The sequence below is a fragment of the Anomaloglossus baeobatrachus genome, chromosome 2 (genome assembly GCF_048569485.1).
Source record: "Anomaloglossus baeobatrachus isolate aAnoBae1 chromosome 2, aAnoBae1.hap1, whole genome shotgun sequence".
Taxonomy (NCBI): domain Eukaryota; kingdom Metazoa; phylum Chordata; class Amphibia; order Anura; family Aromobatidae; genus Anomaloglossus; species Anomaloglossus baeobatrachus.
Window position 1 is genome coordinate 354,339,380 of NC_134354.1, and position 22,354 is coordinate 354,361,733.

The 22,354-nt window shown below is 37.9% G+C and overlaps 5 non-coding genes across 5 annotated transcripts; all 5 read left to right on the top strand.

Moving 5' to 3' along the window:
- The first annotated feature begins 8,190 nt into the window (after positions 1-8,190).
- On the top strand, positions 8,191-8,263 carry TRNAV-AAC (transfer RNA valine (anticodon AAC)). Its single transcript has one exon. It is a non-coding gene; the product is annotated as a tRNA-Val (tRNA).
- A 2,900-nt stretch (positions 8,264-11,163) lies between these two features.
- Positions 11,164-11,236, top strand: TRNAV-UAC (transfer RNA valine (anticodon UAC)). The gene has a single exon. It is a non-coding gene; the product is annotated as a tRNA-Val (tRNA).
- Positions 11,237-11,314: 78 nt separating this feature from the next.
- Positions 11,315-11,387, top strand: TRNAV-AAC (transfer RNA valine (anticodon AAC)). Its single transcript has one exon. It is a non-coding gene; the product is annotated as a tRNA-Val (tRNA).
- A 2,145-nt stretch (positions 11,388-13,532) lies between these two features.
- Positions 13,533-13,605, top strand: TRNAV-AAC (transfer RNA valine (anticodon AAC)). Its single transcript has one exon. It is a non-coding gene; the product is annotated as a tRNA-Val (tRNA).
- A 1,907-nt stretch (positions 13,606-15,512) lies between these two features.
- Positions 15,513-15,585, top strand: TRNAL-CAA (transfer RNA leucine (anticodon CAA)). Its single transcript has one exon. It is a non-coding gene; the product is annotated as a tRNA-Leu (tRNA).
- The last annotated feature ends 6,769 nt before the right edge of the window (positions 15,586-22,354 follow it).

Consider the following 22,354-nt stretch of genomic DNA (forward strand, 5'->3'; position numbering starts at 1 on the left):
TAGCTGAGTGTTAAGTTGATGGTGGGATGAAACTGATTAAAGTGTTCATGGAAGGTCTTCAGCTGCTCCTCAGACTCTGTCCAGATGATTAAAATATCGTCAATGTAACGGTAGTAGGCCAGAGGCCTGATAGGACAAGAGGATAAAAAGTCACTCTCAAGCTTGGCCATGAAAAGATTTGCATATTGTGGTGCCATTTTGCTTCCCATTGCAGTCCCAGTCTCCTGTAGATATATGTCATTGTCAAATGCAAAGTAATTATGGGTGAGGATGAATTTTGTAAGCTTCACCACAGAATTGGCATCAGTTCCTGTATTTTCGAGGAAAATTTTGCAAGCATTTAATCCATCCTGGTGTGGAATGTTCGAGTACAAGGATTCCACATCCATGGTGGCAAGGATGGTTCCCTCTGGAAGAGGACCTATTGCTGATAGTTTTTTCAATAGGTCAGTAGTGTCCTGGATGTAGCTGGTTGTATCCCTTACCAAGGGTTTAAGGATACCCTCTACCCATCCAGAGACTTGTTCAGTGAGGGTGCCCACACATGAAATGATGGGTATTCCTGGGTTTCCAAATTTGTGAATTTTGGGAAGCATGTAGAATGTGCCTATTCTTGGACTCACCGGTATCAGTTCATCAGTTCTTATGGATATGTCAGGCAGACAAGAGGCCAACTTGTTAAGTTCCTTGTAATAGTCCTGTGTGGGGTCAGACTCCAATTTCTTATAGTAGCGTGTGTCCATCAGTTGTCTGTGTGCTTCCTTCATGTAGTCTGATCTGTTCATCATGACTATTGCACCCCCCTTGTCTGCAGGTTTAATGATGATTTCTTTGTTGGTTTTCAAAGATTTTATGGCCCTTCTCTCCTGGGCACTGATGTTGGATGGTTGCCTCCTGTGTGTGTCTAGGAAAGTGGATTTTACCAAATGTCTGAAAGTGTCTATATAGTTATCCAGATGAGGGTTGCGTCCTGGTGGAGGTGTCCAATCTGATCTTTTCTTGGTTGTCAAGATCCGTCTTCCTTCAGTCTGGGTGGATTCTGAAACATCTGCATCGCTAAAATATTCCCTTAGACGTAGTCTCCTGAAGTAATCTTCCATGTCGCTGCAAAGTTCAATTTTGTCTAGAGCTTTAGTAGGACAAAATGAGAGTCCTTTAGAAAGCACAGCAAGTTCCACTTTGTTTGGTTTGTAATCCGAGAGATTGATAACACAGTTAGATGCTTTTTTGCCTTGAATGGAGTGGTTGTCCAAGTTGTCAGATTTTGGCTTTGTTCTCCACCTGTTTGTATTAAGTCCTGAGTTGAGGCGCAGTCTATGTAGCTTCTTTTCCTTGTTGTGGATCAGAAGGGTTCGTAGTCTGTAATAGTATTGTTGTACTTTTTGTTCTGTGCTTTCTGGTAGTGTCTTCCTTTGTGTTTCAAATTCTCTCTGGATTTTACTCTTGATGCTGTAGAAGACATGCAAAAGGTGGTTCCTTAGTCTCTCAGAAGTCCTGTGACAAAGGTTTTGTGCATAATGGGTATTGTAGGTATGTAGAATTGGGTTTGTAATCCAGAGTCCTTTGGGGATCAGATTCTCCTTTTTGCATTTGGATAAGAAAAATATGTCGCTGTCCAGTTGTGCGCGTTTCTTCAGAAGTGTCTTTAGTTCCATAAAGATGCGGTACATTCTGGTATCCTCCATTTTGATACAAGTAAAATATATCTTTGTACCGTGTTAGCCAGTAGAGATAAAAAAAATTTGTTTAAAAGAACTGAGAGTCCTCAGTGGTTGATACCTTTTAATGGCTAACTGAAAAGATGGTAATAATTGCAAGCTTTCGAGACTACTCAGGTCTCTTCATCAGGCATGGTATAACACAAAATCTGAAGAGTCACATATTTATACACAACAGGACATAGAATGGGGCAGTAAAAAAAAAAAGAACCAAAAAACAAGTTATATAAAACAGAACTGTCTCTATGGCAGGGGGCAAACTGTTGTGGCCATAAATTTTGCTGCAGTTCAGTGTGAAAGTTTTATTGTCCTCTGATAAGGGTCTGATCCGTGCTGTGACACGCTCGGATGGTCAGAGGAGCACATCTTTTAACTGATGTAAAAAGACATGAATCCATGAGACACATTCATCCCTGCTCTGAATGTGTCAAAGGTCATCATAAGTTTGTATTCCCAAAGTCTCCTGTCTCTCTGGGACTTGAAGTTTCCTTTCAATACCAGCAATTTCATGTCCATGATGCTGTGGTCTGAGTTACAAAAATGTTTGGCCACAGGTAGATCCATCCTTTTTTCTCTAATTGTGTGGCGGTGAGAATTCATCCTTGTCCTGAGCTGTTGTCCTGTCTCCCCTACATACAGACCCCCAGTGGGACATTTGGTACATATAATTAAGTACACCACATTGGTTGTGGTGCAGCTGAAGGTACCTGGGATCTTGTAGTCCTGATGTGATCTGGGAATCTTTATCTTGTCCGTTGTCAATATTAATGGACAGGTCTTACATTTTTTCTGGTTGCAGGGAAATGTTCCTGTTGGTGTTGGAGAGGACAGGGAGCTTCTGACAATGATGCTTCTTAGATTTGGGGGCTGTCTAAAACACAGAAGTGGGGGGTCTGGAAAAATAGATTTTAACCGGGCACCTTTTTGCAGTAATGGTTGTAGTTTCCGTGCAGCTCCTCTAAACACCTCCAGATGTGGATTGTAGGTGACTACAAGAGGGACCCGGGTGTTTTCTTCTTTAGTTTTATAATGTAGGAGATGGTTTCTTGATATTCTGGTGGCTCTTGTAATCTGGTTTTCAATTGTTCTTGGGTGGTAGCCTTGATTCAGAAAGGTCTTTCTGAGGCCCTCAAGGTGATTGTCTCTATCTGTACTGTTGGAACATATCCGATTATACCTGATAGCCTGGCTGTATACAATAGAGTTTTTTATGTGTTTTGGATGAAAACTGTCCCATTTCAGGTATGTTGGACGGTCAATTGGCTTCTTGTACAGGGATGTCTCTATTTCATTGTTCCGTAGTTTAATGATGGTGTCCAAGAAGTTGATTTCCGTGCAGGAGTAGCTGAGTGTTAAGTTGATGGTGGGATGAAACTGATTAAAGTGTTCATGGAAGGTCTTCAGCTGCTCCTCAGACTCTGTCCAGATGATTAAAATATCGTCAATGTAACGGTAGTAGGCCAGAGGCCTGATAGGACAAGAGGATAAAAAGTCACTCTCAAGCTTGGCCATGAAAAGATTTGCATATTGTGGTGCCATTTTGCTTCCCATTGCAGTCCCAGTCTCCTGTAGATATATGTCATTGTCAAATGCAAAGTAATTATGGGTGAGGATGAATTTTGTAAGCTTCACCACAGAATTGGCATCAGTTCCTGTATTTTCGAGGAAAATTTTGCAAGCATTTAATCCATCCTGGTGTGGAATGTTCGAGTACAAGGATTCCACATCCATGGTGGCAAGGATGGTTCCCTCTGGAAGAGGACCTATTGCTGATAGTTTTTTCAATAGGTCAGTAGTGTCCTGGATGTAGCTGGTTGTATCCCTTACCAAGGGTTTAAGGATACCCTCTACCCATCCAGAGACTTGTTCAGTGAGGGTGCCCACACATGAAATGATGGGTATTCCTGGGTTTCCAAATTTGTGAATTTTGGGAAGCATGTAGAATGTGCCTATTCTTGGACTCACCGGTATCAGTTCATCAGTTCTTATGGATATGTCAGGCAGACAAGAGGCCAACTTGTTAAGTTCCTTGTAATAGTCCTGTGTGGGGTCAGACTCCAATTTCTTATAGTAGCGTGTGTCCATCAGTTGTCTGTGTGCTTCCTTCATGTAGTCTGATCTGTTCATCATGACTATTGCACCCCCCTTGTCTGCAGGTTTAATGATGATTTCTTTGTTGGTTTTCAAAGATTTTATGGCCCTTCTCTCCTGGGCACTGATGTTGGATGGTTGCCTCCTGTGTGTGTCTAGGAAAGTGGATTTTACCAAATGTCTGAAAGTGTCTATATAGTTATCCAGATGAGGGTTGCGTCCTGGTGGAGGTGTCCAATCTGATCTTTTCTTGGTTGTCAAGATCCGTCTTCCTTCAGTCTGGGTGGATTCTGAAACATCTGCATCGCTAAAATATTCCCTTAGACGTAGTCTCCTGAAGTAATCTTCCATGTCGCTGCAGAGTTCAATTTTGTCTAGAGCTTTAGTAGGACAAAATGAGAGTCCTTTAGAAAGCACAGCAAGTTCCACTTTGTTTGGTTTGTAATCCGAGAGATTGATAACACAGTTAGATGCTTTTTTGCCTTGAATGGAGTGGTTTTCCAAGTTGTCAGATTTTGGCTTTGTTCTCCACCTGTTTGTATTAAGTCCTGAGTTGAGGCGCAGTCTATGTAGCTTCTTTTCCTTGTTGTGGATCAGAAGGGTTCGTAGTCTGTAATAGTATTGTTGTACTTTTTGTTCTGTGCTTTCTGGTAGTGTCTTCCTTTGTGTTTCAAATTCTCTCTGGATTTTACTCTTGATGCTGTAGAAGACATGCAAAAGGTGGTTCCTTAGTCTCTCAGAAGTCCTGTGACAAAGGTTTTGTGCATAATGGGTATTGTAGGTATGTAGAATTGGGTTTGTAATCCAGAGTCCTTTGGGGATCAGATTCTCCTTTTTGCATTTGGATAAGAAAAATATGTCGCTGTCCAGTTGTGCGCGTTTCTTCAGAAGTGTCTTTAGTTCCATAAAGATGCGGTACATTCTGGTATCCTCCATTTTGATACAAGTAAAATATATCTTTGTACCGTGTTAGCCAGTAGAGATAAAAAAAATTTGTTTAAAAGAACTGAGAGTCCTCAGTGGTTGATACCTTTTAATGGCTAACTGAAAAGATGGTAATAATTGCAAGCTTTCAAGACTACTCAGGTCTCTTCATCAGGCATGGTATAACACAAAATCTGAAGAGTCACATATTTATACACAACAGGACATAGAATGGGGCAGTAAAAAAAAAAAGAACCAAAAAACAAGTTATATAAAACAGAACTGTCTCTATGGCAGGGGGCAAACTGTTGTGGCCATAAATTTTGCTGCAGTTCAGTGTGAAAGTTTTATTGTCCTCTGATAAGGGTCTGATGCGGGCTGTGACATGCTCGGATGGTCAGAGGAGCACATCTTTTAACTGATGTAAAAAGACATGAATCCATGAGACACATTCATCCCTGCTCTGAATGTGTCAAAGGTCATCATAAGTTTGTATTCCCAAAGTCTCCTGTCTCTCTGGGACTTGAAGTTTCCTTTCAATACCAGCAATTTCATGTCCATGATGCTGTGGTCTGAGTTGCAAAAATGTTTGGCCACAGGTAGATCCATCCTTTTTTCTCTAATTGTGTGGCGGTGAGAATTCATCCTTGTCCTGAGCTGTTGTCCTGTCTCCCCTACATACAGACCCCCAGTGGGACATTTGGTACATATAATTAAGTGCACCACATTGGTTGTGGTGCAGCTGAAGGTACCTGGGATCTTGTAGTCCTGATGTGATCTGGGAATCTTTATCTTGTCCGTTGTCAATATTAATGGACAGGTCTTACATTTTTTCTGGTTGCAGGGAAATGTTCCTGTTGGTGTTGGAGAGGACAGGGAGCTTCTGACAATGATGCTTCTTAGATTTGGGGGCTGTCTAAAACACAGAAGTGGGGGGTCTGGAAAAATAGATTTTAACCGGGCATCTTTTTGCAGTAATGGTTGTAGTTTCCGTGCAGCTCCTCTAAACACCTCTAGATGTGGATTGTAGGTGACTACAAGAGGGACCCGGGTGTTTTCTTCTTTAGTTTTATAATGTAGGAGATGGTTTCTTGATATTCTGGTGGCTCTTGTAATCTGGTTTTCAATTGTTCTTGGGTGGTAGCCTTGATTCAGAAAGGTCTTTCTGAGGCCCTCAAGGTGATTGTCTCTATCTGTACTGTTGGAACATATCCGATTATACCTGATAGCCTGGCTGTATACAATAGAGTTTTTTATGTGTTTTGGATGAAAACTGTCCCATTTCAGGTATGTTGGACGGTCAATTGGCTTCTTGTACAGGGATGTCTCTATTTCATTGTTCCGTAGTTTAATGATGGTGTCCAAGAAGTTGATTTCCGTGCAGGAGTAGCTGAGTGTTAAGTTGATGGTGGGATGAAACTGATTAAAGTGTTCATGGAAGGTCTTCAGCTGCTCCTCAGACTCTGTTCAGATGATTAAAATATCGTCAATGTAACGGTAGTAGGCCAGAGGCCTGATAGGACAAGAGGATAAAAAGTCACTCTCAAGCTTGGCCATGAAAAGATTTGCATATTGTGGTGCCATTTTGCTTCCCATTGCAGTCCCAGTCTCCTGTAGATATATGTCATTGTCAAATGCAAAGTAATTATGGGTGAGGATGAATTTTGTAAGCTTCACCACAGAATTGGCATCAGTTCCTGTATTTTCGAGGAAAATTTTGCAAGCATTTAATCCATCCTGGTGTGGAATGTTCGAGTACAAGGATTCCACATCCATGGTGGCAAGGATGGTTCCCTCTGGAAGAGGACCTATTGCTGATAGTTTTTTCAATAGGTCAGTAGTGTCCTGGATGTAGCTGGTTGTATCCCTTACCAAGGGTTTAAGGATACCCTCTACCCATCCAGAGACTTGTTCAGTGAGGGTGCCCACACATGAAATGATGGGTCTTCCTGGGTTTCCAGATTTGTGAATTTTGGGAAGCATGTAGAATGTGCCTATTCTTGGACTCACCGGTATCAGTTCATCAGTTCTTATGGATATGTCAGGCAGACAAGAGGCCAACTTGTTAAGTTCCTTGTAATAGTCCTGTGTGGGGTCAGACTCCAATTTCTTATAGTAGCGTGTGTCCATCAGTTGTCTGTGTGCTTCCTTCATGTAGTCTGATCTGTTCATCATGACTATTGTACCCCCCTTGTCTGCAGGTTTAATGATGATTTCTTTGTTGGGTTTCAAAGATTTTATGGCCCTTCTCTCCTGGGCACTGATGTTGGATGGTTGCCTCCTGTGTGTGTCTAGGAAAGTGGATTTTACCAAATGTCTGAAAGTGTTTATATAGTTATCCAGATGAGGGTTGCGTCCTGGTGGAGGTGTCCAATCTGATCTTTTCTTGGTTGTCAAGATCCGTCTTCCTTCAGTCTGGGTGGATTCTGAAACATCTGCATCGCTAAAATATTCCCTTAGACGTAGTCTCCTGAAGTAATCTTCCATGTCGCTGCAGAGTTCAATTTTGTCTAGAGCTTTAGTAGGACAAAATGAGAGTCCTTTACATTCAATGTAAACTTCCTTTTAAGCAAAATCCCTTTGTAGGAATAAAACTGGTAAAATATGTAATAAAAATTGTAAATGTTTCATTAACCAAAAATACTTTCCTTCAGCAATAAAAAGGCCCCGTCAGTCACAATTCTGCTCTGCTAGCCAATACACAGTAACTTTCCATCAGGTTTCATAGAGTAGTGGTCATCACGTCTGCTTAACACGCAGAAGGTCCTGCGTTCAATACCCAGTAAAACCAATCTGTTCTTGGTGAAGAAATAATACTCAATTAAACTACAATATATGAAGTTCTTTGCTTTGTTGCCGAATAACGGGATGTTTTAGCTTCCATCACCAACAGAGCTACGAATTTGTTTTTTTTTCCCCTGGCAGTCAAAACTCGTCTCTAATTGCCTTTATTTTGCAGGATTTCAAAGGTTTCATAGTGTAGTGGTCATCACGTCTGCTTCACACGCAGAAAGTCCTGGGTTCAATCCCCAATGAAACTAATCTGTTTTTGGTGTTGAAGTAATTTCCTATCGACTTGTAATATGTGAAATTCTTGGTTTCGTTGCCAAATGACAATACATTTTGGCTTCCATCACAAAGAGAACTACGATTTTGGGTTTCTTTTTTATTGACCATTTTAGCAGAAAACATAATCCCATATTATAAAAATCCTATTTGATTCAAAATATATAGTTCCCATAAATACAAAAGCAAAAGACCAAACTATGGAGAAATAAGTAACACATTCAATATAAACTTCAATTTAAGCAAAATCCCTTTGTAGGAATAAAACTGGTAAAATATGTAATAATAATTGTAAATGTTTCATTAACCAAAAATACTTTCCTTCAGCAATAAAAAGGCCCCGTCAGTCACAATTCTGCTCTGCTAGCCAATACACAGTAACTTTTCGTCAGGTTTCATAGTGTAGTGGTCATCACGTCTGCTTAACATGCAGAAGGTCCTGGGTTCAATCCCCAGTGAAACCAATCTGTTCTTAGTGTTGAAATAATACGCTATCCAACTACAATATATGAAGTTCTCGGCTTTGTTGCCGAATGACGGGATGTTTTGGCTTCCATCACAAACAGAACTACAAATTATTTTTTTTTTTCACCTGGCGGTCAAAACTCGTCTCTAAATGCCATTACTTTGCAGGATTTCACAGGTTTCATAGTGGAGTGGTCATCACGTCTACTTCACATGCAGAAGGTTCTGGGTTCAATCCCCAGTAAAAACAAGCCGTTTTCGCTGTTGAAGTAATTTGCTATCAACCTGTAATATATGAACTTCTTGGTTTTGTTGCCAACTGATAATATATTTTGGCTTCCCTCACCAAGAGAACTACGATTTTGGGTTTCTTTTTTATTGACCATTTTAGCAGAAAACATAATCCCATATTATAAAAATCCTGTTTGTTTCAAAATATATAGTTCCTTTAAATACAAAAGCAAACAACTAAACTATGTGGAAAAAAGTAACACATTCAATGTAAACTTCCTTTTAAGCAAAATCCCTTTGTAGGAATAAAACTTGTAAAATATGTAATAAAAATTGTAAATGTTTCATTAACCAAAAATACTTTCCTTCAGCAATAAAAAGGCCTCGTCAGTCACAATTCTGCTCTGCTAGCCAATACACAGTAACTTTCTATCTGATTTCATAGAGTAGTGGTCATCACGTCTGCTTAACACGCAGAAGGTCCTGCGTTCAATCCCCAGTAAAACCAATCTGTTCTTGGTGTTGAAATAATACTCAAATAAACAGCTTTGTTGCTGAATGATGGGATGTTTTGGCTTCCGTCCCCAACAGAGCTACGAATTTGTTTTTTTTTCCCTGGCGGTCAAAACTCGTCTCTAATTGCCATTACTTTGCAGGCTTTCAAAGGTTTCATAGTGTAGTGGAAATCACGTCTGCTTTACACGCAGAAGGTCCTGGGTTCCATCCCCAGTGAAACCCATGTGTTCTTGGTGTTGAAATAATCCCCTATCAACCTGCAGTATATAAAGTTCTTGGCTTTGTTGCCGAATAACTGGATGTTTTAGCTTCCATCACCAACAGAGCTACGAAAATATATAGTTCCTTTAAATACAAAACCAAACAACTAAACTATGTAGAAAAAAAGTAACACATTCAATGTAAACTTCCTTTTAAGCAAAATCCCTTTGTAGGAATAAAACTGGTAAAATATGTAATAAAAATTGTAAATGTTTCATTAACCAAAAATACTTTCCTTCAGCAATAAAAAGGCCCTGTCAGTCACAATTCTGCTCTGCTAGCCAATACACAGTAACTTTCCATCAGGTTTCATGGAGTAGTGGTCATCACGTCTGCTTAACACGCAGAAGGTCCTGCGTTCAGTCCCCAGTAAAACCAATCTGTTCTTGGTGTTGAAATAATACTCAACTAAACTACAATATATGAAGTTCTTGGCTTTGTTGCCGAATGATGGGATGTTTTGGCTTCCATCCCCAACAGAGCTACGAATTTGGTTTTTTTTTCCCTGGCGGTCAAAACTCGTCTCTAATTGCCATTACTTTGCAGGTTTTCAAAGGTTTCATAGTGTAGTGGAAATCACGTCTGCTTTACACGCAGAAGGTCCTGGGTTCAATCATCAGTGAAACCCATGTGTTCCTGGTGTTGAAATAATCCCCTATCAACCTGCAGCATATAAAGTTCTTGGATTTGTTGCCGAATAACGGGATGTTTTAGCTTCCATCACCAACAGAGCTACGAATTTGTTTTTTTTCCCCTGGCGGTCAAAACTCGTCTCTAATTGCAATTAATTTGCAGGATTTCAAAGGTTTCATAGTGTAGTGGATTTAAGCAAAATCCCTTTGTAGGAATAAAACTGGTAAAATATGTAATAATAATTGTAAATGTTTCATTAACCAAAAATACTTTTTTGGTTAAAAACATAATCCCATATTATGAAAATCCTATTTGTTTCAAAATATATAGTTCCCATAAATACAAAAGCAAAAGACCAAACTATGGAGAAAAAAGTAACACATTCAATATAAACTTCAATTTAAGCAAAATCCATTTGTAGGAATAAAACTGGTTTCATAGTGTAGTGGAAATCACGTCTGCTTTACACGCAGAAGGTCATGGGTTAAATCCCCAGTGAAACCCATGTGTTCTTGGTGTTGAAATAATCCCCAATCCTCAAGAGAACTACGATTTTGGGTTTCTTTTTTATTGACCATTTTAGCAGAAAACATAATCCCATATTATAAAAATCCTGTTTGTTTCCAAATATATAGTTCCTTTAAATACAAAAGCAAACAACTAAACTATGTGGAAAAAAGTAACACATTCAATGTAAACTTCCTTTTAAGCAAAATCCCTTTGTAGGAATAAAACTGGTAAAATATGTAATAAAAATTGTAAATGTTTCATTAACCAAAAATACTTTCCTTCAGCAATAAAAAGGCCCCGTCAGTCACAATTCTGCTCTGCTGGCCAATACACAGTAGCTTTCCATCAGGTTTCATAGAGTAGTGGTCATCACGTCTGCTTAACACGCAGAAGGTCCTGCGTTCAATCCCCAGTAAAACCAATCTGTTCTTGGTGTTAAAATAATACTCAATTAAACTACAATATTCAAGTTCTTGGCTTTGTTGCCGAATGATGGGATGTTTTGGCTTCCTTCCAAAACAGAGCTACGAATTTGGTTTTTTTTTCCCTGGCGGTCAAAACTCGTCTCTAATTGCCATTACTTTGCAGGCTTTCAAAGGTTTCATAGTGTAGTGGAAATCACTTCTGCTTTACACGCTGAAGGTCCTGGGTTCAATCCCCAGTAAAACCAATCTGTTTTTGGTGTAGAAGTAATTTCCTATCGACTTGTAATATGTGAAATTCTTGGTTTCGTTGCCAAATGACATCAGGTTTCATAGTGTAGTGGTCATCACGTCTGCTTTACACGCTGAAGGTCCTGGGTTCAATCCCCAGTAAAACCAATCTGTTTTTGGTGTAGAAGTAATTTCCTATCGACTTGTAATATGTGAAATTCTTGGTTTCGTTGCCAAATGACATCAGGTTTCATAGTGTAGTGGTCATCACGTCTGCTTAACACGCAGAAGGTCCTGGGTTCAATCCCCAGTGAAACCAATCTGTTCTTAGTGTTGAAATAATACGCTATCCAACGACAATGTATGAAGTTCTCGACATTGTTGCCGAATGACGGTATGTTTTGGCTTCCATCACAAACAGAACTACAAATTATTTTTTTTTTTTTCCCCTGGCGGTCAAAACTCGTCTCTAAATGCCATTACTTTGAAGGATTTCACAGGTTTCATAGTGGAGTGGTCATCACGTCTACTTCACACGCAGAAGGTCCTGGGTTCAATCCCCAGTAAAAACAAGCCATTTTCGCTGTTGATGTAGTTTGCTATCAACATGAAATATATGAAATTCTTGGTTTTGTTGCCAACTGATAATATATTTTGGCTTCCCTCACCAAGAGAACTACGATTTTGGGTTTCTTTTTTATTGACCATTTTAGCAGAAAACATAATCCCATATTATAAAAATCCTATTTGTTTCAAAATATATAGTTCCAATAAATACAAAAGCAAAAGACCAAACTATGGAGAAAAAAGTAACACCTTCAATATAAACTTCAATTTAAGCAAAATCCCTTTGTAGGAATAAAACTGGTAAAATATGTAATAATAATTGTAAATGTTTCATTAACCAAAAATACTTTCCTTCAGCAATAAAAAGGCCCCGTCATTCACAATTCTGCTCTGCTAGCCAATACACAGTAACTTTTCGCCAGTTTTTATAGTGTAGTGGTCATCACGTCTGCTTAACACGCAGAAGGTCCTTGGTTCAATCCCCAGTGAAACCAATCTGTTCTTAGTGTTGAAATAATACGTTATCCAACTACAATATGTGAAGTTCTCGGCATTGTTGCCGAATGACAGTATGTTTTGGCTTCCATAACAAACAGAACTACAAATTATTTTATTTTTTTCCCTTGGCGGTTAAAACTCGTCTCTAAAAGCCATTACTTTGCAGGATTTCACAGGTTTCATAGTGGAGTGGTCATCACGTCTACTTCACACGCAGAAGGTCCTGAGTTCAATCCCCAGTAAAAACAAGCCGTTTTCGCTGTTGAAGTTATTTGCTATCAACCTGTAATACATGAAATTCTTGGTTTTGTTGCCAACTGATAATATATTTTGGCTTCCCTCACCAAGAGAACTACGATTTTGGGTTTCTTTTTTATTGACCATTTTAGCAGAAAACATAATCCCATATTATAAAAATCCTGTTTGTTTCAAAATATATAGTTCCTTTAAATACATAAGCAAACAACTAAACTATGTGGAAAAAAGTAACACATTTAATGTAAACTTCCTTTTAAGCAAAATCCCTTTGTAGGAATAAAACTGGTAAAATATGTAATAAAAAATGTAAATGTTTCATTAACCAAAAATACCTTCCTTCAGCAATAAAAAGGCCCTGTCAGTCACAATTCTGCTCTGCTAGCCAATACACAGTAACTTTCCATCAGGTTTCATAGAGTAGTGGTCTTCACGTCTGCTTGACACGCAGAAGGTCCTGCGTTCAATCCCCAGTAAAACCAATCTGTTCTTGGTGTTGAAATAATACTCAATTAAACTACAATATATGAAGTTCTTGGCTTTGTTGCCGAATGATGGGATATTTTGGCTTCCATCCCCAACAGAGCTACGAATTTGTTTTTTTTTTCCCTGGCGGTCAAAACTCGTCTCTAATTGCCATTACTTTGCTTTCAAAGGTTTCATAGTGTAGTGGAAATCACGTCAGCTTTACATGCAGAAGGTCCTGGGTTCAATCCCCAGTGAAACCCATGTGTTCTTGGTGTTGAAGTAATTTCTTATCGACCTGTAGTATGAGAAATCCTTGGTTTCGTTGCCAAATGACAATACATTTTGGCTTCCATCACAAAGAGAACTACGATTTTGGGTTTCTTTTTTATTGACCATTTTAGCAGAAAACATAATCCCATATTATAAAAATCCTATTTGTTTCAAAATATATAGTTCCCATAAATACAAAAGCAAAAGACCAAACTATGGAGAAAAAAGTAACACATTCAATCTAAACTTTAATTTAAGCAAAATCCCTTTGTAGGAATAAAACTGGTAAAATATGTAATAATAATTGTAAATGTTTCATTAACCAAAAATACTTTCCTTCAGCAATAAAAAGGCCCCGTCAGTCACAATTCTGCTCTGCTAGCCAATACACAGTAACTTTTCGTCAGGTTTCATAGTGTAGTGGTCATCACGTCTGCTTAACACGCAGAAGGTCCTGGGTTCAATCCCCAGTGAAACCAATCTGTTCTTAGTTTTGAAATAATACGCTATCCAACTACAATATATGAAGGTCTCGGCATTGTTGCCGAATGACGGTGTGTTTTGGCTTCCATCACAAACAGAACTACAAATTATTTTTTTTTTTCCCCTGGCGGTCAAAACTCGTCTCTAAATGCCATTACTTCGGAGGATTTCACAGGTTTCATAGTGGAGTCGTCATCACGTCTACTTCACACGCAGAAGGTCCTGGGTTCAGTCCCCAATAAAAACAAGCCGTTTTCGCTGTTGTAGTAATTTGCTATCAACCTGTAATATATGAAAATCTTGGTTTTGTTGCCAACTGATAATATATTTTGGCTTCCCTCACCAAGAGAACTACGATTTTGTGTTTCTTTTTTATTGACCATTTTAGCAGAAAACATAATCCCATATTATAAAAATCCTGTTTGTTTCAAAATATATAGTTCCTTTAAATAAAAAAGCAAACAACTAAACTATGTGGAAAAAAGAAACACATTTAATGTAAACTTCCTTTTAAGCAAAATCCCTTTGTAGGAATAAAACTGGTAAAATATGTAATAAAAATTGTAAATGTTTCATTAACCAAAAATACTTTCCTTCAGCAATAAAAAGGCCCCGTCAGTCACAATTCTGCTCTGCTAGCCAAATACACAGTAACTTTTCGTCAGGTTTTATAGTGTAGGGGTCATCACGTCTGCTTAACACGCAGAAGGTCCTGGGTTCAATCCCCAGTGAAACCAATCTGTTCTTAGTGTTGAAATAATACGCTATCCAACTACAATATATGAAGTTCTCGGCTTTGTTGTTGAATGACGGGATGTTTTGGCTTCCATCACAACCAGAACTACAAATTATTTTTTTTTTTCCCCTGGCGGTCAAAACTCGTCTCTAAATGCCATTACTTTGCAGGATTTCACAGGTTTCATAGTGGATTCGTCATCACATCTACTTCACACGCAGAAGGTCCTGGGTTCAATCCCCAGTCAAAACAAGCCATTTTCGCTGTTGAAGTAATTTGCTATCAACCTGTAACATATGAAATTCTTTGTTTTGTTGCCAACTGATAATATATTTTGGCTTCCATCACCAAGAGAACTACGATTTTGGGTTTCTTTTTTATTGACCATTTTAGCAGAAAACATAATCCCATATTATAAAAATCCTGTTTGTTTCAAAATATATAGTTCCTTTAAATACAAAAGCAAACAACTAAACTATGTGGAAAAAAGTAACACATTCAATGTAAACTTCCTTTTAAGCAAAATCCCTTTGTAGGAATAAAACTGGTAAAATATGTAATAAAAATTGTAAATGTTTCATTAACCAAAAATACTTTCCTTCAGCAATAAAAAGGCCCCGTCAGTCACAATTCTGCTCTGCTAGCCAATACACAGTAACTTTCCATCAGGTTTCATAGAGTAGTGGTCATCACGTCTGCTTAACACGCAGAAGGTCCTGCGTTCAATCCCTAGTAAAACCAATCTGTTCTTGGCGTTGAAATAATACTCAATTAAACTACAATATATGAAGTTCTTGACTTTGTTGCCGAATGATGGGATGTTTTGGCTTCCATCCCCAACAGAGCTACGAATTTGTTTTTTTTTTCCCTGGCGGTCAAAACTCGTCTCTAATTGCCATTACTTTGCAGGCTTTCAAAGGTTTCATAGTGTAGTGGAAATCACGTCTGCTTTTCACGCAGAAGGTCCTGGGTTCAATCCTTAGTGAAACCCATGGGTTCTTGGTGTTGAAATAATCCCCTATCAACCTGCAGTATATAAAGTTCTTGGCTTTGTTGCTGAATAATGGGATGTTTTAGCTTCCATCACCAACAGAGCTACGAATTTGTTTTTTTTCCCCTGGCGGTCAAAACTCGTCTCTAATTGCCATTACTTTGCAGGATTTCAAAGGTTTCTTAGTGTAGTGGTCATCTCGTCTGCTTCAAACGCAGAAGGTCCTGGGTTCAATCCCCAGTGAAACCAAGCTGTTTTTGGTGTTGAAGTAATTTCCTATCGACTTGTAATATGTGAAATTCTTGGTTTTGTTGCCAAATGACAATTCATTTTGGCTTCCATCACAAAGAGAACTACGATCAATATAAACTTCAATTTAAGCAAAATCCCTTTGTAGGAATAAAACTGGTAAAATATGTAATAATAATTGTAAATGTTTCATTAACCAAAAATACTTTCCTTCAGCAATAAAAAGGCCCCGTCAGTCACAATTCTGCTCTGCTAGCCAATACACAGTAACTTTTTGTCAGGTTTCATAGTGTAGTGGCTATCACGTCTGATTAACATGCAGAAGGTCCTGGGTTCAATCCCCAGTGAAACCAATCTGTTCTTAGTGTTGAAATAATACGCTATCCAGCTACAATATATGAAGTTCTCGGCTTTGTTGCCGAATGACGGGATGTTTTGGCTTCCATCACAAACAGAACTACAATTTATTTATTTTTTTTTTTTCCCCTGGCGGTCAAAACTCGTTTCTAAATGCCATTACTTTGCAGGATTTAACAGGTTTCATAGTGGAGTCGTCAACACGTCTACTTCACACGCAGAAGGTCCTGGGTTCAATCCCCAGTAAAAACAAGCCGTTTTTGCTGTTGAAGTAATTTGCTATCAACCTGTAACATATGAAATTCTTGGTTTTGTTGCCAACTGAGAATATATTTTGGCTTCCATCACCAAGAGAACTACGATTTTGGGTTTCTTTTTTATTGACCATTTTAGCAGAAAACAAAATCCCATATTATAAAAATCCTGTTTGTTTCAAAATATATAGTTCCTTTAAATACAAAAGCAAACAACTAAACTGTGGGGAAAAAAGTAACACATTCAATGTAAACTATTTTTTAAGCAAAATCCCTTTGTAGGAATAAAACTGGTAAAATATGTAATAAAAATTGTAAATGTTTCATTAACCAAAAATACTTTCCTTCAGCAATAAAAAGGCCCCATCAGTCACAATTCTGCTCTGCTAGCCAATACACAGTAACTTTCCATCAGGTTTCATAGAGTAGTGGTCATCACGTCTGCTTAACACCCAGAAGGTCCTGCGTTCAATCACCAGTAAAACCAATCTGTTCTTGGCGTTGAAATAATACTCAATTAAACTACAATATATGAAGTTCTTGGCTTTGTTGCGGAATGATGGGATGTTTTAGCTTCCATCACCAACAGAACTACAAATTATTTTTTTTCCCCTGGCGGTCAAAACTCGTCTCTAAATGCCATTACTTTGCAGGATTTCACAGCTTTCATAGTTGAGTGGTCATCACGTCTACTTCACACGCAGTAGGTCCTTGGTTCAATCACCAGTAAAAACAATCCGTTTTCGCTGTTGAAGTAATTTGCTATCAACCTGTAATATATGAAATTCTTTGTTTTGTTGCCAACTGATAATATATTTTGGCTTCCATCACCAAGAGAACTACGATTTTGGGTTTCTTTTTTATTGACCATTTTAGCAGAAAACATATTCCCATGTTATAAAAATCCTGTTTGCTTCAAAATATATAGTTCCCATAAATACAAAAGCAAAAGACCAAACTATGGAGAAAAAAGTAACACATTCAATATAAACTTCAATTTAAGCAAAATCCCTTTGTAGGAATAAAACTGGTAAAATATGTAATAACAATTGTAAATGTTTCATTAACCAAAAATACTTTCCTTCAGCAATAAAAAGGCCCCGTCAGTCACAATTCTGCTCTGCTAGCCAATACACAGTAACTTTCCATCAGGTTTCATAGAGTAGTGGTCATCACGTCTGCTTAACACGCAGACGGTCCTGCGTTCAATCTCCAGTAAAACCAATCTGTTCTTGGTGTTGAAAAAAAATACCCAATTAAACTACAATATTTGAAGTTCTTGGCTTTGTTGGTGAATGATGGGATGTTTTGGCTTCCATCACCAACAGAGCTACGAATTTGTTTTTTTTTTCCCTGGCGGTCAAAACTCGTCTCTAATTGCCATTACTTTGCAGACTTTCAAAGGTTTCATAGTGTAGTGGAAATCACGTCTGCTTTACACGCAGAAGGTCCTATGTTCAATTCCCAGTGAAACCCATGTGTTCTTGGTGTTGAAATAATATCCTATCAGCCTGCAATATATGGAGTTCTTGGCTTTATTGCTGAATAACGAGATGTTTTAGCTTCCATCACCAACAGAGCTACGAATTTGTTTTTTTTCCCCTGGCGGTCAAAACTCGTCTCTAATTGCCATTACTTTGCAGGATTTCAAAGGTTTCATAGTGTAGTGGTCATCACGTCTACTTCACACGCAGAAGGTCCTGGGTTCATTTCCTAGTGAAACCATTCTGTTTTTGGTGTTGAAGTAATTTCCTATCGACTTGTAATATGTGAAATTCTTGGTTTTGTTGCCAAATGACAATTCATTTTGGCTTCCATCACAAAGAGAACTACGATCAATATAAACTTCAATTTAAGCAAAATCCCTTTGTAGGAATAAAACTGGTAAAATATGTAATAATAATTGTAAATGTTTCATTAACCAAAAATACTTTCCTTCAGCAATAAAAAGGCCCCGTCAGTCACAATTCTGCTCTGCTAGCCAATACACAGTAACTTTTTGTCAGGTTTCATAGTGTAGTGGCTATCACGTCTGATTAACATGCAGAAGGTCCTGGGTTCAATCCCCAGTGAAACCAATCTGTTCTTAGTGTTGAAATAATACGCTATCCAGCTACAATATATGAAGTTCTCGGCTTTGTTGCCGAATGACGGGATGTTTTGGCTTCCATCACAAACAGAACTACAATTTATTTATTTTTTTTTTTTCCCCTGGCGGTCAAAACTCGTTTCTAAATGCCATTACTTTTCAGGATTTAACAGGTTTCATAGTGGAGTCGTCATCACGTCTACTTCACACGCAGAAGGTCCTGGGTTCAATCCCCAGTAAAAACAAGCCGTTTTTGCTGTTGAAGTAATTTGCTATCAACCTGTAACATATGAAATTCTTGGTTTTGTTGCCAACTGAGAATATATTTTGGCTTCCATCACCAAGAGAACTACGATTTTGGGTTTCTTTTTTATTGACCATTTTAGCAGAAAACAAAATCCCATATTATAAAAATCCTGTTTGTTTCAAAATATATAGTTCCTTTAAATACAAAAGCAAACAACTAAACTGTGGGGAAAAAAGTAACACATTCAATGTAAACTATTTTTTAAGCAAAATCCCTTTGTAGGAATAAAACTGGTAAAATATGTAATAAAAATTGTAAATGTTTCATTAACCAAAAATACTTTCCTTCAGCAATAAAAAGGCCCCATCAGTCACAATTCTGCTCTGCTAGCCAATACACAGTAACTTTCCATCAGGTTTCATAGAGTAGTGGTCATCACGTCTGCTTAACACCCAGAAGGTCCTGCGTTCAATCACCAGTAAAACCAATCTGTTCTTGGCGTTGAAATAATACTCAATTAAACTACAATATATGAAGTTCTTGGCTTTGTTGCGGAATGATGGGATGTTTTAGCTTCCATCACCAACAGAACTACAAATTATTTTTTTTCCCCTGGCGGTCAAAACTCGTCTCTAAATGCCATTACTTTGCAGGATTTCACAGCTTTCATAGTTGAGTGGTCATCACGTCTACTTCACACGCAGTAGGTCCTTGGTTCAATCACCAGTAAAAACAATCCGTTTTCGCTGTTGAAGTAATTTGCTATCAACCTGTAATATATGAAATTCTTTGTTTTGTTGCCAACTGATAATATATTTTGGCTTCCATCACCAAGAGAACTACGATTTTGGGTTTCTTTTTTATTGACCATTTTAGCAGAAAACATATTCCCATGTTATAAAAATCCTGTTTGCTTCAAAATATATAGTTCCCATAAATACAAAAGCAAAAGACCAAACTATGGAGAAAAAAGTAACACATTCAATATAAACTTCAATTTAAGCAAAATCCCTTTGTAGGAATAAAACTGGTAAAATATGTAATAACAATTGTAAATGTTTCATTAACCAAAAATACTTTCCTTCAGCAATAAAAAGGCCCCGTCAGTCACAATTCTGCTCTGCTAGCCAATACACAGTAACTTTCCATCAGGTTTCATAGAGTAGTGGTCATCACGTCTGCTTAACACGCAGACGGTCCTGCGTTCAATCTCCAGTAAAACCAATCTGTTCTTGGTGTTGAAAAAAAATACCCAATTAAACTACAATATTTGAAGTTCTTGGCTTTGTTGGTGAATGATGGGATGTTTTGGCTTCCATCACCAACAGAGCTACGAATTTGGTTTTTTTTTCCCTGGCGGTCAAAACTCGTCTCTAATTGCCATTACTTTGCAGACTTTCAAAGGTTTCATAGTGTAGTGGAAATCACGTCTGCTTTACACGCAGAAGGTCCTATGTTCAATTCCCAGTGAAACCCATGTGTTCTTGGTGTTGAAATAATATCCTATCAGCCTGCAATATATGGAGTTCTTGGCTTTATTGCTGAATAACGAGATGTTTTAGCTTCCATCACCAACAGAGCTACGAATTTGTTTTTTTTCCCCTGGCGGTCAAAACTCGTCTCTAATTGCCATTACTTTGCAGGATTTCAAAGGTTTCATAGTGTAGTGGTCATCACGTCTACTTCACACGCAGAAGGTCCTGGGTTCATTTCCTAGTGAAACCATTCTGTTTTTGGTGTTGAAGTAATTTCCTATCGACTTGTAATATGTGAAATTCTTGGTTTCGTTGCCAAATGACAATACATTTTGGCTTCCATCACAAAGAGAACTGCGATTTTGGGTTTCTTTTTTATTGACCATTTTAGCAGAAAACATAATCCCATATTATAAAAATCCTATTTGTTTTAAAATATATAGTTCCCATAAATACAAAAGCAAACGACTAAACTATGTAGAAAAAAGTAACACATTCAATAAAAACTTCAATTTAAGCAAAATCCCTTTGTAGGAATAAAACTAGTAAAATATATCATAAAAATTGTAAATGTTTCATTAACCAAAAATACTTTCCTTCAGCAATAAAAAGGCCCCGTCAGTCACAATTCTGCTCTGCTAGCCAATACACAGTAACTTTTCGTCAGGTTTCACAGTGTAGTGGTCATCACGTCTGCTTAACACGCAGAAGGTCCTGGGTTCAATCCCCAGTGAAACCAATCTGTTCTCAGTGTTGAAATAATACGCTATCCAACTACAATATATGAAGTTCTCGGCTTTGTTGCCGAATGATGGGATGTTTTGGCTTCCATCACAAACAGAACTACAAATTATTTTTCTTATTTTTCCCCTGGCGGTCACAACTCGTCTCTAAATGCCATTACTTTGCAGGGTTTCACAGCTTTCATAGTGGAGTGGTCATCACGTCTACTTCACACGCAGAAGGTCCTGGGTTCAATCCCCAGTAAAAACAAGCCGTTTTTGCTGTTGAAGTAATTTGCTATCAACCTGTAATATATGAAATTCTTGGTTTTGTTGCCAACTGATAATATATTTTGGCTTCCATCACCAAGAGAACTACGATTTTGGGTTTCTTTTTTATTGACCATTTTAGCAGAAAACATAATCCCATATTATAAAAATCCTGTTTGTTTCAAAATATATAGTTCCTTTAAATACAAAAGCAAACGACTAAACTATGTAGAAAAAAGTAACAAATTCAATGTAAACTTCCATTTAAGCAAAATCCCTTTGTAGGAATAAAACTGGTAAAATATGTAATAACAATTGTAAATGTTTCATTAACCAAAAATACTTTCCTTCAGCAATAAAAAGGCCCCGTCAGTCACAATTCTGCTCTGCTAGCCAATACACAGTAACTTTCTAGCAAGTTTCATAGAGTAGTGGTCATCACGTGTGCTTAACACTCAGAAGGTCCTGCGTTCAATCCCCAGTAAAACCAATCTGTTCTTGGTGCTGAAATAATACCCAATTAAACTACAATATATGAAGTTCTAGGCTGTGTTGCCGAATGATGGGATGTTTTGGCTTCCATCACCAACAGAGCTACGAATTTTTTTTTTTTTTCCCTGGCGGTCAAAATTCGTCTCTAATTGCCATTACTTTGCAGGATTTCAAAGGTTTCATAGTGTAGTGGTCATCACGTCTGCTTCACATGCAGAAGGTCCTGGGTTAAATCCCCAGTGAAACCCATGTGTTCATGGTGTTGTAATAATTCCATATCAACCTGCAATATATTAAGTTCTTGGCTTTGTTGCCGAATAATGGGAGGTTTTAGCTTCCATCACCAACAGAGCTACGAATTTGTTTTTTTTCCACCTGGCGGTCAAAACTCGTCTCTAATTGCCATTACTTTGCAGGAATTCAAAGGTTTCAAAGTGTAGTGGTTATCACGTCCGCTTCACACGCAGAAGGTCCTGGGTTCAATCCCCTGTGAAACCAATCTGTTTTTGGTGTTGATGTAATTTCCTATTGACTTGTAATATGTGATATTCTTGGTTTCGTTGCCAAATGACAATACATTTTGGCTTCCATCACAAAGAGAACTTCGATTTTGGGTTTCTTTTTTATTGACCATTTTAGCAGAAAACATAATCCCATATTATAAAAATCCTATTTGTTTTAAAATATATAGTTCCCATAAATACAAAAGCAAACGACTAAACTATGTAGAAAAAAGTAACACATTCAATGTAAACTTCAATTTAAGCAAAATCCCTTTGTAGGAATAAAACTGGTAAAATATATAATAAAAATTGTAAATGTTTCATTAACCAAAAATACTTTCCTTCAGCAATAAAAAGGCC